Below are 18,475 nucleotides of genomic sequence, written 5' to 3'. Positions count from 1 at the left end.
TCCAAATGGCTTTACAAGATAAAGCATGTAGCAGATGGAAGCACGGAAAAGTATAAGGCTCATTTTGTTGCTCATGGTTTATCCCAGAAGGAAGGTATAGTCTATGATATTTGCACCTGTTGCCAGATATACGACCATCCGCTTGATCATAGCCCTTGTGACTTCACAAGGATGGAACCTACATCAGATGGATGTCAAGACTACGTTCTTGCACAGTTTGATCAAAGAAGAGGTCTACGTGGAGCAACCCGAAGGATTTGAGATTTATGATTGAAAATCTCCTGTATGCAGGTTGAATAAGGCTCTCTATGGGCTGAAGCAAGCACCCCAAGCATGGTATGAGAGGATCGATAGCTACTTGATGAACTTGGGATTCACTAGGAGTGAAGTCGATCCTAACCTTTACTTTAAGGTTGAAGATGACAAGCCTCTCATACTGGTGTTGTATGTGTATGACCTCTTTCTAACAGGTGCAGACCCTCTCATTCACAAATGTAAGAGGGAGCTGGCCTCTGAATTTGAAATGAAAGACCTAGGACTGATGCACTACTTCCTAGGACCTGAAGTGTAGCAAAAGCCAGGAGAAATTTTCCTATCTCAAGGAAAATATGTGGTAAAGATATTGGAAAGATTTGGTATGATGGACTGCAAGCCTATGACTACCTCGAGGATCTTAACTTTTAAAAGTTATATGGTAGTGATGTCAGACCAGATTTGGGAAATGCCTCTGAGTTTCATAAACTCATTCGCATTGATGTTCTTGGTGAACCTCCATCTGAACATATGCTTTGCAGCTAGCATTATGAGCTCATATTTGGTTGAGCCTCACTGGATTGATGCCAAGAATCTTCTGAGATATCTTCATGGCACAATGGGTTAAGATACACTGTCGGAGTTGTGAGACTACTTGGATATACTGATGCTGATTGGGCAGGCAGTGTGGTGGACTGTAAGAGCACTTCCGAGTGCTGTTTCACCTTGGGATCTGCTTCGATATCCTGGATGAGCAGGAAGCAGAAGTTGGTGAATTTGAGCACCGCCGAAGCAAGATATATTGTTGCTAGCATAACCTCGTGTGAGGCAGTCTGGTTGCGAAAGCTCTTCAGTGAGCTGTTTGGATTTACATTGGATACCACTGTGATTCTTTGTAACAACCAGAGGTGGGATTCGATTATTGAGGAATCCCGTATTCGTCAATTGTTCCAGCAGATAGACATCATCTGGGATATGGTAAGTCGATGAGCAAGGAGGCTCCATCGCATTAAGATGATGTACAGGTTGATACACCTTGTCAAAGCCCCGAGGAAAGATCTAATTTGTGATTTTCCCAGACGACTTGGAGTCATCAAGAAACCCTTGTACAAGGGTCCTGCATGTTGCATACATTGAGCTCTGGGAGCTCTAAGGGCTTGTGGTTCTTACTGGAGCAACATACGACCACAGGGTGACTCACCCTCCCCTGGTGGTGCGCACTAGAACAAGATGATTCGCTCTCTTGTGGAATAAGATGATTCGCTCTCTTGTGGAACAAGATGATTCGCTCTCTTCTGGGACAAGAAGATTCACTCTCTTGTGGAACAGGATGATTCGCTCTCCTGTGTAGCAGGATGATTAGTTCTCCTGTGAGGCCTGGATTGATGTGTTCTCCATGGCGATTGTAGAAGGATTGATGTGTTCTCCTGTGAGGCCTGGATTGATGTGTTCTCCATGGCGATTGTAGCTGGATTGATGTGTTCTCCTGTGAGGCCTGGATTGATGTGTTCTCCATGGCAATTGTAGCAGGATTGATGTGTTCTCCTATGAGGACAGGATTGATTAGTTCTCCTGTCGAGGCATCCTACCCATGGAGTCTGGGACTCATGGGAAGTACCTCTCATCTAATCAATGAGTAGGGAAATGAAGTTAGGGACCATAGTAGTACCGATGGACGCATCGTTGTAACTACCGTACTCCCTACGCTAGGATGACCTCCATTGATCTGGGATCAATGGTACTGGTCTGGGACCAGTGGTAGGAGTTGTACCATACTATGACGCTGACTTCGGGTCGGTTGAGACTGGTCTGGGATCAGTGGTACATACTCTGAGACTGACTTTGAGTCAGTGGAGGATGATAATGGTCTGGGACCATTGGAGTTGTACTCACTATGACGCTGACTTTGGGTTGGTTGAGACTGGTTTGGGACCAGTGGTACATACTCTGAGACTGACTTTGAGTCAGTATGATACATCCTCGATCATTTCTTCTTCTTCATAATTCGGACAAAAGCAGAGCAGAACAGAGCAAAAGAGTACAGATCAGTGCAGGGTAGAACAAGACAAAGCAGAATAGGCAGAATAGAGCAGAGCAGGGTAAGGGTCAGGCTGTATAGAGTAGTGCATTTGATGGATGAATAGTAACGACCGATAGACAGATTACAGATGAAGTTCTCCATGGTTGAGAGGGAGTGTTAAAATTGGAAACCACAGCAAAACTTCATGTGGGTCATCTTATTCATGGTTAATAATATTTTTATTAGATTCCTCTCGTTGAGAGGTGTAGGATTGATATAAAGATCATCCAATTCCGATAAGTATTCATGGAGATATGAATTTATTTTGATTATGGAATTATTATCAAGCCGACCTACAACTCATGTAGGCTCAGAAGCCCAACAGTTGCGTCTATTCACCCACCAACGTTGTGTATAAATATAAGAGGAATTTTCCTCATTTGGACTCACTCATCTCATCACATCTCTCTCTCTCTACTGCGCAAATATGAGTATCTTCTCTACTGCGTTGAAATGGGTCTCTCTCTCTCACACATGTGAAGCCGGAAGCTGTTGAATTTGAAGCTGCAACTGCAGAAGTAAAGATTGACTTGCGTGGCCTAGAAGATCTCCTCTTTAGAACTGCGCTGTAGGTTCATCTGAACCTCCTTTGAAAGCCGCAACTTTTGGTGGTGGAATGAAGTCAATCCGACGAACGGTTTGCAAGATATCGACTGCCCTAGTTTGAAGCCAGAAACTACTGAAATTGAAGCTGCAACTGCAGAAGTAAAGATTGACTTGCGTGGCCTAGAAGATCTCCTCTTTGGAACTGTGTTGTAGGTTCATCTGAACCTCCTTTGAAAGCCGCAACTTTTTGTGGTGGAATGAAGTCAATCTGACGAATGGTTTGCAGGATATCGACTGCCCTAGTTTGAAGCCGGAAACTGTTGAAACTAAAGCTGCAACTGCAGAAGTAAAGATTGACTTGCGTGGCCTAGAAGATCTCCTCATCTGAACTGCACTGTAGGTTCATCTGAACCTCCTCTGGAAGCCGAAACTTTTGGTGGTGGAATGAAGTCAATCCAACTGTCGATTTGTGAGATAATGTCTGCCCTAGTTTGATAATGAAGCCGCTAATGCTGATGCTACTGATCTAGGGTTTGCTACTGCTGATATGAATCAGATTTATTGTACTATTTCTCTCTGCTGAATTATTGAAGATAAAAGAAGATTTGATCAAAGGGTTTCCCCACACATTGTGGGGTTTGTCCCTGGCTAGCCGCTAAATCTTGTGTCTCTTGTCTTGGCTTGTTTTCTGTCGATCATTTAATGTTCTATCTACACTTTACTTTATGTACATGTGATTTCTAATTGGTGGAATATAATAAGAAAAAGATGTAAACTGTTATAAGCATAGAACATACCATAATTTAAAACATAGTCACTGGCATCAGTTTGGATCTCAAAGGGTCTTTGTAGATTTGGCAGTGCTAGTACAAGTGTTGTACTAATTTTTTCTTTCAAGGTGTCAAAGGCTTTCTGCTGTTTGCCTCCCCACTGAAGCACCTTGTTCAATCCTATCAAAGCATGTAAGGGAGCTGCAATTGAGGAGAAATTTGAAATGAACTTCCTCCAATATTGTGCTGCTCCTAAGAAGCTTCTCACTTCTGTAGTAGACTTGGGTTTAGGCTAGTTTACAATGACTGCCACTTTAGAGGGATCTATTTTCAATTCACCTCCCCCTACTATATGACCCAAATAATTTAGAGAGGTTTTGCCAAATTCACATTTGGAGAGTTTAACATAAATTTTTTCTCTTTTCAAAACATCTAATGTCTGCTTAACATGCTTTAAATGTTCTTCCCACATTTTACTAAAAATCAGAATGTTATCCAGATACACAACAACAAAATCATCAAGAAAAGGTCTGAGTACATCATTCATTAATCTCATGAAAGTAGCAGGGGCATTGGTCAAGCCAAAAGGCATAACCAGCCATTCAGACAATCCCTGCTTTGTTTTGAAAGTAGTCTTCCATGCATCTTGCTCTGCAACTCTGACCTGATGGTATCCACTGTGCAAATCTAGCTTGGTGAAATAAACGGCTTCCTTCAATTGATCTAAAAGATCATCTATGCGAGGAAGGGGATAACGATTTTTTATCATTATTTTATTCAGTGCTTGGTAATCAATGTACATTCTCCATGAGCCATCTTTCTTTCTCACCAAAACAATTGGTGACCCACATGGTGATGTGCTAGGCCTGATGAACCCTTTCTCGAGCAACTCCTGCACCTGCTTCTTGATTTCAGCGTTCTTTAAAGTAGATAACCTGTAAATCCCAATGTTAGGCAGATGAAAATCTTGCTGCAAAATAATATCATGTTCTATTCCCTTTATGGGTGGCAGACCTTGATGTTCTTGAAACAAGACATGATACTCTGAAACAATCTTTTCTATATCAGCTCGCTGATCAGAATTACAGCCCTCAAATACATTGGTTTTATCAGTTTTATTTTCCTTTACAACCATTAATAATAACTGTTTGCATTTTTCATCTGTCCTAAGTTTATGAGAGTATAATTAGTCTTGAGCTTATGAGCTCTTACAAAGTATTCAATTCCATATTTAACAAGTAGATACTTGTTCTCAACTCTATAGAAAATAGCCTTTCTATCATACAAGTAAGGACTTCCTAAAATAATTCCACATATATCCAAAGTAATTATATATAACTCAACTCATCTACAAATGCTGACCCAAAAGAAAACTTGAGTTTGCACTGTCTAGTCACTTGTAGTTGTGCTTTATCATTCAACCATCCTAATGGGTATGGTTTCTTATGAGGTGTAGTTGCTAATCCCAATTTCTTTACAATTTCTTCAGAAATCAGATTTACTTGTGAGCCACTATCAAACAAATTATCAATCTTTTGATATTTGGAAACAAGTCGAATATGGAAAAGCTCATGCCTTTTTCTCTCATGTTCTTCATCAATAATAGATTGAGCATAATTACTAGTAGATGCTTCATAATTCTTACCTTTTATACATGTGGCTGCAATGATTGTTTCATCTCCCGAGTCTGACCCCAAATCCTCTTGAATAGCTACAGCAGTCGTCTTCTTCTTGCCCTCGGACTTCTTAGGTCTTAGCTCTAGATGCAGAATCAAATAGTGCTCATCATCATGCCCCTCCTTTTTACAGTGAGTGCATGAGGCTTTGCCTTTCTGTTTAGTGTTAGCCTTCCTTACTTTCCACTTCTGCTTTCTTTTCTACTCGTTCTTGCTTATAGTGGGTTGGGATGGTCCCCCAACTTCTGGATTTCCATTCTTTCCTCTAGCTTCTAGATGAGTAGCTTGTACAAATACCTCATCTATACTAGTGGGATTAAACATGAGGATAGTGTGCCTCATTGTTATAGACATTTTTGTGCCTTACAGCTCTAAGCATGAAATGTCCATAAACCAAGGGATCCTAAGTCCCTAAAAGTGTTGTTCCAACTCCTAAAGAAACAAGGTCAACAAATTACAGCTTCTCCCAGAAGTTCTCCACCAGAAACTGCTCAGAACTAGTCAAATCAGGATCATTTCAGCTGCTCCACTAGCTAGATGCATTGCAAAGCACCCAAATACACTAGCTAGGTGCGTTGCAACACACCTAAATGCACTACCAGGGTGCGTTGAGTAGGAAATGACAAGTGGCAGAGTCATTCCACGAGGTGGAGAGACAATGGAAGCTTCCAGAATCTTCCCCAATGACACTTGCCTCACTGAATTCGACCAGTGATGAGTAAGAGGCTCTCAGTCTCCAAGTGGAAGCAAGAACTGACAGAGAGAAGCCACTAATCAATTCATGAGCTGACTCATCCTCTTTACATACATCTATATATGGATCCCTCACCAAGAGATCCAAAGGCTGGAATTTTGTACATTGCAGAGAATTGCTGTTGGTTTTGAGATAGATATCAGAGTATTGGGTGATTTATGCTTTGTTGGAGGTGAAGAGGGGATTCTATGCTGGTAGGTTGATGCTGGATCAGGAATCATCAGTTGTAACTCCTCGTGGATCTTCTTGTTTTATCAATAAAACTATTTGAGTTTCTCCTACATGCTTGTATATCATTGATGTTGTTTACATTTGTATGTTTAGCTTAAATCTGATCCTAAGCTATTTATGAATATAAATCCATGTCTTTGTGTAGTTTCCTTCTTTTGTGATCTTACAGGAACTTGGTGAAGCTGGGCAAGTAAGGGAGCAGGTAGCTGGAAGCTGTCAAAGAAGAGAGAAATTGGATCAAAGGACTAGCGCAAGACACAGGTTGGTTCATCCTATTCCTCTTCGTTTATAGTTCATAAAGGAGAATACGAAAGTAGTTTCCCTATTTGTTTCTGAGGTCACTGTCACACCTCAGTGAGATAGGGTCGTTCTGAATAGACACTTTTCCCGTTAACAAAATGGCGACTCTGCTGGGGATCGTGTCTAGTTAGTTTGTTTGTGTTTCTCTTGTTGTTTGTTTCATAAACTTAGAAGTAGCGAATCGAACTGAATTTTCTATTAACAAATGCAAAGTAGACATCTGCTACTTCAATCCATTCACTGGATCTGTTTATGATTTGAACAGCTGATTCACAAATGATCTGATTACCCTTTGTGATAGCTCTTAAACCTCTTTTAAATCTACCCTCTGATTGTGCATTACTGATTGCTTTTACTCGGCCAAAAACCTTAGATTAAACTGCAAACCGTGACCCCGAACCCGGATAGAATTCTCGTTTCTGCCCCAGCGCAGGTGCTGTGAAGAGTTCCTGCATTTCAGTGCAGTTCTCGAGAGGGCAACCTGCATTGCAATCCAGTTTCTCTATGTAGCAGGTGCATTGATTAGCCTAGCCTTGTGCAGCTGAGGTTCTTTGCTCAATTTTTTCAGTTTTGTCTCTAATTTTTGCAGCCTGTGATCATTGTGTGTGTTTATTTAAAAACCCCTTTTCTTTGCCTTAATTCCGCCTCAGTTGTATAAAAGAAACTGTATGTGTTTTTGTGTGTTTGTTGCGTCATTTACAGTTTCCCATTGCAAAAGTAGAATAGTCATACTGTCGTCCTTTGATTTAGATCTGTCGTAAGTGTCGATTTTGATCTTAGGAGAAAGTTTATTGGTTGTTGACAGTTGATTATGCTTTTACTTTTTCCTTTGTCTTGAATTTGTGAATTTCTAGTGTCGAAACAAGTGTTTATTTCAAAATCATAAAGTGACGTAATCGTCTCTACCTTTTGATTTCGAAAAAGAAGCTTGTTTGTGTTTTTCACTTGAAAACGAATTCAAATTTGTACAACAACTTTCTTTTTAGGCATCAATATTAAGAAAGTGAAAAACAAATACATGCACATGTGCATTTGCATATTGACAGTATGTTTGGCTTGATTTAGGAAAAGTGCATTTACAGTGTGCTCTTTGCTCTTTGAGAAAAGATTGTGTCTTTCTTTTCCCCTTGTAGCTAGGATTTTCATTGCTGAAAAGAGATAAAAGCTTGCTTATCATCTTTAGATTGCATTTTAGGAATTACATCTACATCTCGTGGTGAACCCAAAAGGAAAACTTCATAAGAAAGATCAACCTAAAATAAATTCAATGAACTTAACAACGCTTTGTAACTTAACGCACAACATTTAGAGGTCTAGGCTAGAGACGTATTTCGGCGTCGTAAAGCCTGGTAACTGTTGTCCTCACTGATGGTTGGGTGATTCCTCCACTTTGAGACGATAAGTGCCAGTACGGACTTGTGCTCCCACGTACCGTCGAGTATATATTGGGAGACCCCTATAGGCATAAAACCTTTATCCATAGGAAGCCGTGTTGGCTGCCCTACTGATCGCAATGCACCGAACACAGCATTCGGGAAGATTGACTGCCGTACCGTAAAAAGTATTCTGCAGCTTTGCGATTGGTTTGGTACTCCCTCTACCTAGACCTCCAGAGCAGTCCCTTTCGTTCCTTTTCAGACTCCTTAACGGAAAAGGTCCATCTGAGCACTTGTCACTTCAGGCTCATTAAAAATCGAAGGAGACTAGAGTCATCTTTTGTTTTTTCTCGACTCTTTAAAACTGAAAAAACAAGTTGTGTCAAAGCGTGTTAAAATTTATTTTAAACGGAATATTCTTCCCCTTTTCCTACGTTGATCTTTGGGTTGAGAAAATGGAGCCTACCAACCAAGGAATTCCCCTTGGTGGAAATCCTAGTCCCTTCTCCTCTTGGGGAGATGTTGGTGCGCCCCATATGGCCACATTATCGCTTCCAGGACTGACAATTGGCTTGCCAGTATGGCTCTTCTCAACCAATATCGTTCAGAACACCACTATTCCTGAACAATCGAATCAGAAATTAGACGAGTCCAAAGTTACCCACCAGCCTTCTACTTCCTCTAATTCTTCCTCTCCTCCTTCCTCTTCGCTTGACGGGACTGGTAAAGCTAAAATCCAAGTTCCTAAGGAGAGGAAGGAAAAGAAGAAGAAAGAGAAAAAGAATAAGGAGCCAAAGGCGAATGGGGGAAAACGTGTGTCATCTAACGAAAATCCACACACAACACCGACCAGGCCTAAATCGCCATGTGTCATTTGCAGAGGAGACCACTTTCACAGAGATTGTCCTTGCATCCCCCGGATACTAAGGGATTGGTCTCCTCGTTTGCACAATCCGGTGTCATCAACCTCTGGAGATCATGTTGAAAGCACACCATCAACTAGTGAAAGTGAAGCCCCAGGACGAAAAGGGAAAGTTAGTTTCCTTGTAAACTGTGCGAAGGCGACCATGCCCTCCACCGTTGTCCCTTCTTAGACGAGGCTAAAAGAGTTTTGGATGATCGTCCAGTTTCACCGTTACGACTTCCTCCTGGATATAAAAAACTCTTCCCGAGTCCGTCACTAGTTGAGAACCTAGCTGGCCCGCTCAGGTGGTCGGCTGAAGCGCCTGTCATTGAAGATAAACCAACTGAATCCATACCAGACGAAAGTCAAAAGGTCGAGGCAGCAGTTGACCCGGTCTTGCCTTCAGAGGTTTTATCTTCGGATGATACAGTCACTGAAGAGAACAAGGATGACATCGTCCAAATTCTCTTCATCAACACAGACTCCGACGAACATGGGGGCAATCCACCCATTCCTTTACCGCAGGAAGGAAGTTCGTCAGAGCCATACCCGGCCGTCTACTTGGTCCCACCTCCAAGCAACCTAGTTGTATCCTTCGACTGGAATCAATTAGGCAGACCCCGTTTGCCAGCAAGCATACCATTTCGAATTATCTTTCAAATATATAGAATGGTCATGGTTGGTACCATCATAGATGAGGGGGATTCTGTGAGTATCCTTTCCTCTATTTCTTGGAAAGCGCTTGGTTCGCCATTGCTGTTGCCTGAAATGAGAAATCTGACAGGCTTTGATAAAGGAACCAGTGGACCTTTAGGGATCCTTCCCGATGTGCCCATAACATTGAGAGGGAAGACAGTTCGCACGAACGTCATGGTAGTTCAAGGACCCTTGGATTATAACCTACTCCTTGGACGAGACTATATTTATTGCATGGGAGCCATCATCTCCTCACTCTTTAGAGTAATGTGTTTTCCGCACGAAGGAAGAGTGGTCAAGCTCGTGGACCAGCTTTCATTTCCCAGATCACGCATAGCAAATAGTCATATATCGTCCCTAAATGGTCTTTTCACGCAAGAAATGTCTCAATCCTCAGTCCGTCCTCCCAATGAGCGCGAGTAATTCGGAGGGATATGACTGAAACCCAGGGGGCAAGTGTCCTGGTCTGCTTCGGCAGGAAAACTTCAGGTATAGGGTAGGTTTCCGTGGGAGAATATGACTAGTCTGTACCCCGTCCGTAAGCGGAAGAGGGGTTATTCTAGAATAAGATTCTCTTTTCAAAGTTATGTGAGTTGGCGGGCATCGTCACTCACCTTTGTTTATTTCGAGCAACATCGCCGAAGAAGTTTTTTGTTTACACCGTAAATAGAACAATCTTTGGGTAACCTGTAAGAGGTAGGCCTCTCTCGGTAAAACAAATGTTTTAACGGACTAAAGTAGAGGTAACTTTGAAACTCTGTTTTATACCTGGGGCATGCAAACCTTTTGGAATGCAAGCGAAGAGCGACTATTTATTTTTTTAAATTTATAGGAACTCTAACCCTTTAAACTCATAGGATTGGTCGTTTCCTAACTTGCATAAAGAAAGGATGTGGGGCAACACTCGAAAGATTGTTGTTTTTATATGAGACATTCTTATCTTATGACTAGATTAATCGAGCAGTTTTAGCACATAGTTCAAGCTCGTTAAAAAATAAACATAAGACCGAGAAAATGTTTCCACCCGAGTTTAAGATCGTTAAAAAATGAACTATCCCCCGGTAAATAACCACCGTGAATGAAACATTTTCAGCCATTAATGCCTTGGTCGTGTTTGCACCGTCACCTCCACTTTTCCATTGGCCGATCATTCACCTCCATTTGATTGTTTACCCATTTTGAGGAACAGCTGCGAAGAGTGATTTCACTAGCCATCCTTGTGACACTGCCGTGATTGGAAAATTCCAAACCTTACCTGGAATCAGCTGCTACCCATTTTATCACTCGTTCCTCAAAAGACGAGTCTTCTTTAAGCTCTTTTCAACTGACTCGTAAAATATGAAAAGATTGCCGAGTTTTGGCCTTCCAGCTCGTTAAAGCGACCGGAAGTGTTATCCCTCCTCTAGATTTTAATCTTTTTGGACCTGAGGGATTATTGCACAAAAAGATCAAGCGCTTGTTTTGTTTGGCTCGTTAAAGCTAATCGAAAATTCATCCCATCTGTATTGTTTTATACTTTTTCGGACTTAAGGGATTAGATGACGGAAAAGGAATTTTGGAGTTACCTTTACGTACCTTTTTAGACTCTCTAAAAATGAAAAGGACCGAGTTATCTTTGTCGTTAAACTCATTAAAAAGATTAATAGTGACAAACTTGTCTTTAGACGAGAATGAGTTTCACTATCTCTAGGCTCGTTAAAACATAGCGATGGGTTTGCCCGAAGGGAAAATTATAGAACAAGCATATGTTATCCTCCTCAAGCTTGACAAAAATAAAGAGGTACTGGTCAGCAATGACTGGGGAAAAATTGGGAAGAAAACTCAAAGAAACTTTGTTGGTAGCAAGTCGCTCTTGAACATGACACTTCCACTCCGTGCCTGAGTCGGGTTGGGTTGTTTCATTCACCGGTCACATCACCATGGTCACGCCATACCATCCACATTTGGGGTAAATGCTACCAATCCATCACATAAGCGTCACTAAAATGTTCAAGAGAAGTCATCCAGAGAAGTCACCCGTGTCCCATCCACTACCATACATTATACCTCATTCTTTCATGACTGCCACCCTGAACCATATATCATCAGATCGTTTTCACCTCCATCAAAATCATTTGCTCCGTTCCGTGTCATTGATGTGGGATTCATTAAGGCCCTCCTTTGACGGATCGCTTCTTGTCAACATCAGCTCATTATCCAAGAAGTTGATCTAGGAACAATCCCTTCAGTACTTTGAAGCTTGCATGCCTCAATGGCAAGTTTCTCACTTCCGGCGACAGGTATACATCAATGAACTTCGATCGAAAGATTTTGCGTGGTGTTCGATGCCAAGTCCTTTATTCACACCACGTGAATTGTACTGCAGTACCTTCAGGGTCATTATCATTATCAGTGATTCCTCTCGCGCTTGTTAACAGTTTACATCATTGACTGGTAATCAAGAGATGTCTTTCCATGTTCGACTTCAAAACATTTCTCACATGGATTGACTTGTACTTCGAGTGAAGATTGGACGAGATTGAAGACCCTGGATCTAGTTTCATCCATCCGGGCTGCGATATATATTCAGGAAAAATAAAGACATTGAAATGTACAGCATTGCAGCACTGAGAATCATCCTACCAAAAGGATGATGACTCCATCAAAATCATCAGTCTACCATCAGACGATTGTCTGTCCTATGTACATGAAAATGAATTTATAAAGACTGAGCATGGGAATGCCCGCCTCAGCTAGATCATGAAAACAATATGAAGATAATGTATTGTATTGTATCTTATTACAGGCCTCCTCCCAGCATTGGAAGAACTTCGGATCCTCCTAATAAAGAATTTCACCCGATAAACGGCCTCATACTTTAGGGGGCAACTGTTATAGACATTTTTGTGCCTTATAGCTCTAAGCATGAAATGTCCATAAACCACGGGATCCTAAGTCCCTAAAAGTGTTGTTCCAGCTCCTAAAGAAACAAGGTCAACAAATTACAGCTTCTCCCAGAAGTTCTCCACCAGAAATTGCTCAGAAGTAGTCAAATCAGGATCATTTCAGCTACTCCACTAGCTAGTTGCGTTGCAAAGCACCCAAATACACTAGCTAGGTGTGTTGCAATGCACCTAAATGCACTGCCAGGGTGCGTTGAGCGGGAAATGACAAGTGGCAGAGTCATTCCACGAGGTGGAGAGACAATGGAAGCTTCCAGAATCTTCCCCAATGACACTTGCCTCACTGAATTCGACCAGTGATGAGTAAGAGGCTCTCAGTCTCCAAGTGGAAGCAAGAACTGACAGAGAGAAGCCACTAATCAATTCATGAGATTACTCATCCTCTTTTCATACATCTATATATGGATCCCTCACCAAGAGATCCAGAGGCTGGAATTTTGTACATTGCAGAGAATTGCTGTTGGTTTTGAGATAGATATCAGAGTATTGGGTGATTTATGCTTTGTTGGAGGTGAAGAGGGGATTCTATGCTGGGAGGTTGATGCTGGATCAGGAATCATCGGTTGTAACTCCTCCTGGATCTTCTTGTTTTATCAATAAAACTATTTGAGTTTCTCCTACATGCTTGTATATCATTGATCCTAAGCTATTTATGAATATAAATCCATGTCTTTGTGTACTTTCCTTCTTCTGTGATCTTATAGGAACTTGGTGAAGCTGGGCAAGTAAGGGAGTAGGTAGCTGGAAGCTGTCAAAGAAGAGAGAAATTGGATCAAAGGACTAGCGCAAGACACAGGTTGGTTCATCCTATTCCTCTTCGTTTATAGTTCATAAAGGAGAATACGAAAGTAGTATCCCTGTTTGTTTCTGAGGTCACTGTCACACCTCAGTGGGATAGGGTCGTTTTGAATAGACACTTTTCCCGTTAACACTCATGTAGCTATGTAGACCCCAAATGTACTTCAAAAGAGTTTCTGGTGAGTCTAATGAAATACCCAACATCAATGCTCTCTTTCTGAACTCTTGAGTATACCCTTGTACACTTTTCCTTTTCAACTGCCGAAGAGTTTGCCAACTCATCATGGCTTTTTGCATGTAGGCCAATCGATAGAACTTCTTTTTGATGGCAGAAACAAAGTCACTCTAAATAGAGATGGTCTTACCATGCTTCTTCACATCAGCTTGGGTTCTGACTTCCCACCAAACCAAGGCACTGCCCCCTAGGTGAAGGCTTGCTAGCTAAATCTTGCTCTTGTCTGAGTCTATATTTTGTACTCTGCAGTACACATCAATTTGTCTTATCCAATTGTCCAACTTTTCAACATTCAACTCTCCATCATATATAGGCAAATCAAATTTAACATCTAACTTAATCAAAGATGCCTTCTTATTATGCACAGGGCTACTAGGAGGTGTAGGGAAGCTTTCTTCTTTCCCCTTTCCTTTGGAGTGGTCGTGGGAATGGGATTCATCTTCTTCTTTATCTTGCTTAGAGCATGATGAATCTTCACCCGTATGCTTTCTAAAGTCCCGATACATTTCTTACACCATGGAATTTATAGCTAGGAAACTTTCTATGAATTGAGATTTTGGCCCTACAGAACCTTCTTCTGACATTGTCTTTCAAGAATAGACTCTCCCAATTTCAGGATTAGTCTCCACCAATTCTCCTTCTCCTAATTTGAGCTTTGATCTAGTGAGAATTCACAGCTAAACCAACACAAGCTTGTCTAACCTTATAGCCTAGAGCTCTGATACCACTTGATTTGATAATCACCCTATGAGTGACCTCAGTGAAGATTTATTAAACAAAAAGGTATTACAAACCCATGTGCTAGTGTGTGTTTTGTGTTATTGAAACAACGGATCAATCAGATTGCCAATACATAGAAAATAAATGGAAAGACAACAGAGAAACACAGTAAGCAACACAAAGACACAATTTCTTTTAATAAGGAGTTCACCCTATCCTCCAGTGCTACTTCTCCGGTTTAGCTTCAGTGGTGGCCTTGTTTTATTATGTCTTTAAGCAGAGAAATTACAATACAGGGACTCAATATGAGTTCTCCTGAAGCAGATCTTGCTTGGTAGGGTGGTTCTTGGATTCCCCAAGCCACTTGGAGTACACAGAATCTTGTTCTTCCTACCAGCTCTGTGACCCTCAGTCTACAGTGGAAAGAGCCAATTGTGATGCTCAATCCGGACAGATTCCTCTATGGGAAGGCTTCATTCTTCAAGCTCTTTAGCGCTTGATGCTGCATATGGTCAGCTCGGCCCTCTGTCTCCTCTACTTGGCTTTACTACTCTCTATGCTTACTCCTCTCAGGGTTCATTGTTCACTGTCTCTCTTGGTCGCTTGGGCTCTTTGATCTGAATCTCTCTTCTGATCCCCGTTCATTGTCTCTGTTCATGGCTTTAGCCATTCGACCTCCATGCCTCTTCGGTTCCTCTCCCGCTTGTGTCGATTTGCCTATCGCCTGTGTGCTTAGAATTCCCTATTCGGTGTCAGCATGAATGCTCGAGAAGTAGCCATGTGTGCTCACTGGAACAACGACAGCCTGTTCGTCGATTCATTTCTTTCTCCATCGTGGCGGTCAACGGATTCCAAATCCCCTTAAATCGCAGCTTAGTTCCCTATCAATTCCGCTCTGTCTATTGGGTGCAATCTCAGTCGTCCGATCTGGGCTCCTCCAGATCCAACGTCATTCGCACGTCGAGCATGGTTGACTTGCTTGACCGATAACGCACGATCACGGTGGTTTTTTCTCTCACCTCTGCTGTCACGCGTCGATCGCTGAGTGTGATCACTCCGCTTTTTCCAAAACCTCTTACCGTTCAAGGGCACCCCGAGTAAAACCGTCGGTTTCCAAGTTGTGGGTCCCACCTTCGTACGATGGCGCTTTTTCGCTTTTCCGCCCATGGTCCTCTGGCTCCCAACATGACCGAGTGCTTAAGCTCTACCATTTCAGCCCTATTTGCCGCGCTAATGCGCATCAAAAATCAACTCCTTTTCCCATTTTGGGGCTCCCAGGGGCTATTTTGACCTCCTGCACAGTCTCCATGGGCCTCGGTCAGTGCGCTTTGACGAGGTCCTCGTCATCTCCATGCTGGCTGCCATGGCCACTGGTTCAATGTGTTTTCGATTGCTGTTCTAGATTCTTCACGGATTTGTTCATCCCAATTCATTCATGGTTCTATGACAGTTGTTTATGGATCCGATTTGGATCAATGACCATAAAAAATATAGTTACATAATATTTAGACACGAATTGTATGGTCAACGGGCTGACTGCATGGAAGCGTAGTGCTAACACTGCACTACTTCCTACTCTAGCATAAACGTAGCAGAAAAGAACAACGAGTTCATGGTTTGACTTGTTCTTACCACTTTATGAGCCTATGAATGAGTTATGCATATAAAAAATAACCTTGAAATCATCAACACCCCCTTGAGAAACCTCCTTTCTTTTTTAAAACCTTCCATATTTCCAAAACTCCACCTATAATAAAAGCGCAATGCCCGGACCCCCCAGATGAGGGGGATTTACCCCCCCCCCCAGGACCCCTGCAAGGGGGACAAGTCCCCCCCACACCCCCTGCGTGAAGGGGTGTACAGTCTTCCTAGGGTATACATGTTAGAAAATTATATATTATGGAGCAATGGAACACATAAAATATTGCAGAAATATAAACACAGAAAGCGCATAAAACAAGATAGACACAGATATATGTGGTTCAACCAGTTTGGGCTACGTCCACCCCGAACAGCCAGTCCTTCCTTTCTATTATCCAGCAAAATGAAGAGACACAACCTACAGCAGATCCACTGTAATATCATCTATTTTTTCTCACAGTCTCACCTCTCTATTTCCCTCTCACCGAATACGCATCTATCACACAACCTCAAATACAATGCCCTCATACATAGAGAGGGGTTGCCTTCTAGGGAAAAAAACCCTAAACTAAACATAAGTTCTACCATCAGATCATCCACCTAATGAACGGCTCAGATTGACTAGAAATTACTATACTTTTACAAGGCAATTTTATAGCTATTTTTTTAGCTTTGGGGGCGCTGCCCCCGAAACCCCCCGCTAGGGGGGGGCTCCCAAAGGTCGCAGCCACCCCCCCGTGGACCCCGCCTGCAGCGAATATTTTACGGGCAGCGTTTCCGCCCCCATTTTGAACTTGGGTCCAATGTGGCGATACCTTTGAATATAGAAGATAATCAGGCTCCACACCCAACAATCTCCCACTTGGAGACTGGTTGTAGCAACTCCACCGCTGCTCCATTTGCTGGACAATGACTCCTCTTTAGACCTGGCTATTTCTCATCTTCATCGTCATCCTTGAAGACCAATTGAAACTGAGCATATTCTCAGTTTCTCCCTGGTTACAACTTTTGTTAGCATATCTGCAGGATTCTGGCTAGTGTGTATCTTTTCCAGCTTCAACTCTCCATCTTCCAACACTGATGGTATGAAATGGTACTTGAGCTGTATGTGTTTAGTCCTGGAATGAAATGTTGAGTTCTTTGCAAGATGAATGGCACTTTGGCTATCACTGTATAACGTGCCCATAACATGCTCCTTACCCAATTCACCCATAAACCTTTGTAACCAAATCATTTCTTTACTAGCCTCTGTGGCAGCAACATACTCTGCTTCTGTTGTTGAAAGTGCAACAACACTTTGGATTTTTGAAACCCAACTGACAGTTGTTCCTCCAGTAGTAAATACATATCCTGTAGTTCTCCTCTTGTTATCTCTGTCACCTGCCATATCTGCATCAACATATCCTTGTAGCGAGATGTTTGAACCACCAAAGCATAATGCTTGATTTGTGGTACCTTTCAAATATCTGAGAATCCATTTCACTGCCATCCAATGTTCCTTTCCTGGATTGTTCATGTACCTGCTTACAACTCCCACTGCATGTGCAATATCGGGCCTTGTGCAGACCATTGCATACATTAAGCTTCCAACTGCTGATGCATATGGAACTTTAGACATTTAATCCATGTCTTCTTGGGTCTTTGGGTACATTTCCTTGCTAAGTTTGAAATGGCTAGAAAAAGGTGTACTAACTAGTTTTTCATTGTGCATGTTAAATCTTTTCAACACCTTTTGTATGTACTCATTCTGAGACAATGTTAATTTACGATTTTTCCTGTCTCTAGTTATTCTCATACCAAGGATTTGTTTTGCAGCTCCAAATCCTTCATTGCAAATGAATTTGCCAATTTTCTTTTGAGCACATTTATTTGCTGCATGTTAGATCCTGCAACAAGCATGTCATCTACATACAATAACAATATAATATAGCTACCATCATTTTTCTTTTTCAAATAAACACAATGATCAGAGTGACATCTAGTATAACCTTGTTCAGACATAAACTTGTCAAATTTTAGATACCACTGCCTTGGAGCCTGTTTTAAGCCATACAAGCTCTTCTTCAACCTGCACACTAGTTTCTCCTTCCCTTTCACCTCATATCCTTGTGGCTGCTGCATATATATCTCTTCCTCCAAATCCCCATGGAGAAAGGCTGTCTTTACATCTAACTGCGCAAGATGCAAATCTTCAGCTGCTATAAGACTTAAAATAGTTATGATTGAAGTCATTTTAATAACAGGAGAAAATATTTCATCAAAATCAATACCTTTCTTCTGTGCAAACCCCTTCACCACAAGTCAGCTTTATACCTCTGTTTTCCTCCATCTTCTTCCTTCAGCCTGTAAACCCATTTATTCTTCAATGTAGTTTTTCCTACAGGCAACCTGACTAAATCCCAAGTCTAGTTATGCATTAAGGAGTCCATCTCTTCTTCCATGGCTACCTCCCACTTCTTCTTGCTTTCAACCTGCATTGCTTCTTCATAACATTCGGGTTCACTGGAATCAGTCAATAATAAATAATACAATGAAGGAGAGTATCGTTCAGGGG

Source organism: Pinus tabuliformis, chromosome 2_2 (assembly GCF_031772625.1).
Source record: "Pinus tabuliformis cultivar Carrire ecotype Pingquan chromosome 2_2, CPIR1, whole genome shotgun sequence".
Classification (NCBI taxonomy): Eukaryota; Viridiplantae; Streptophyta; class Pinopsida; order Pinales; family Pinaceae; genus Pinus; species Pinus tabuliformis.
The sequence above is the reverse complement of the archived record's forward strand: the minus strand, read 5'-3'. Positions refer to the sequence as shown.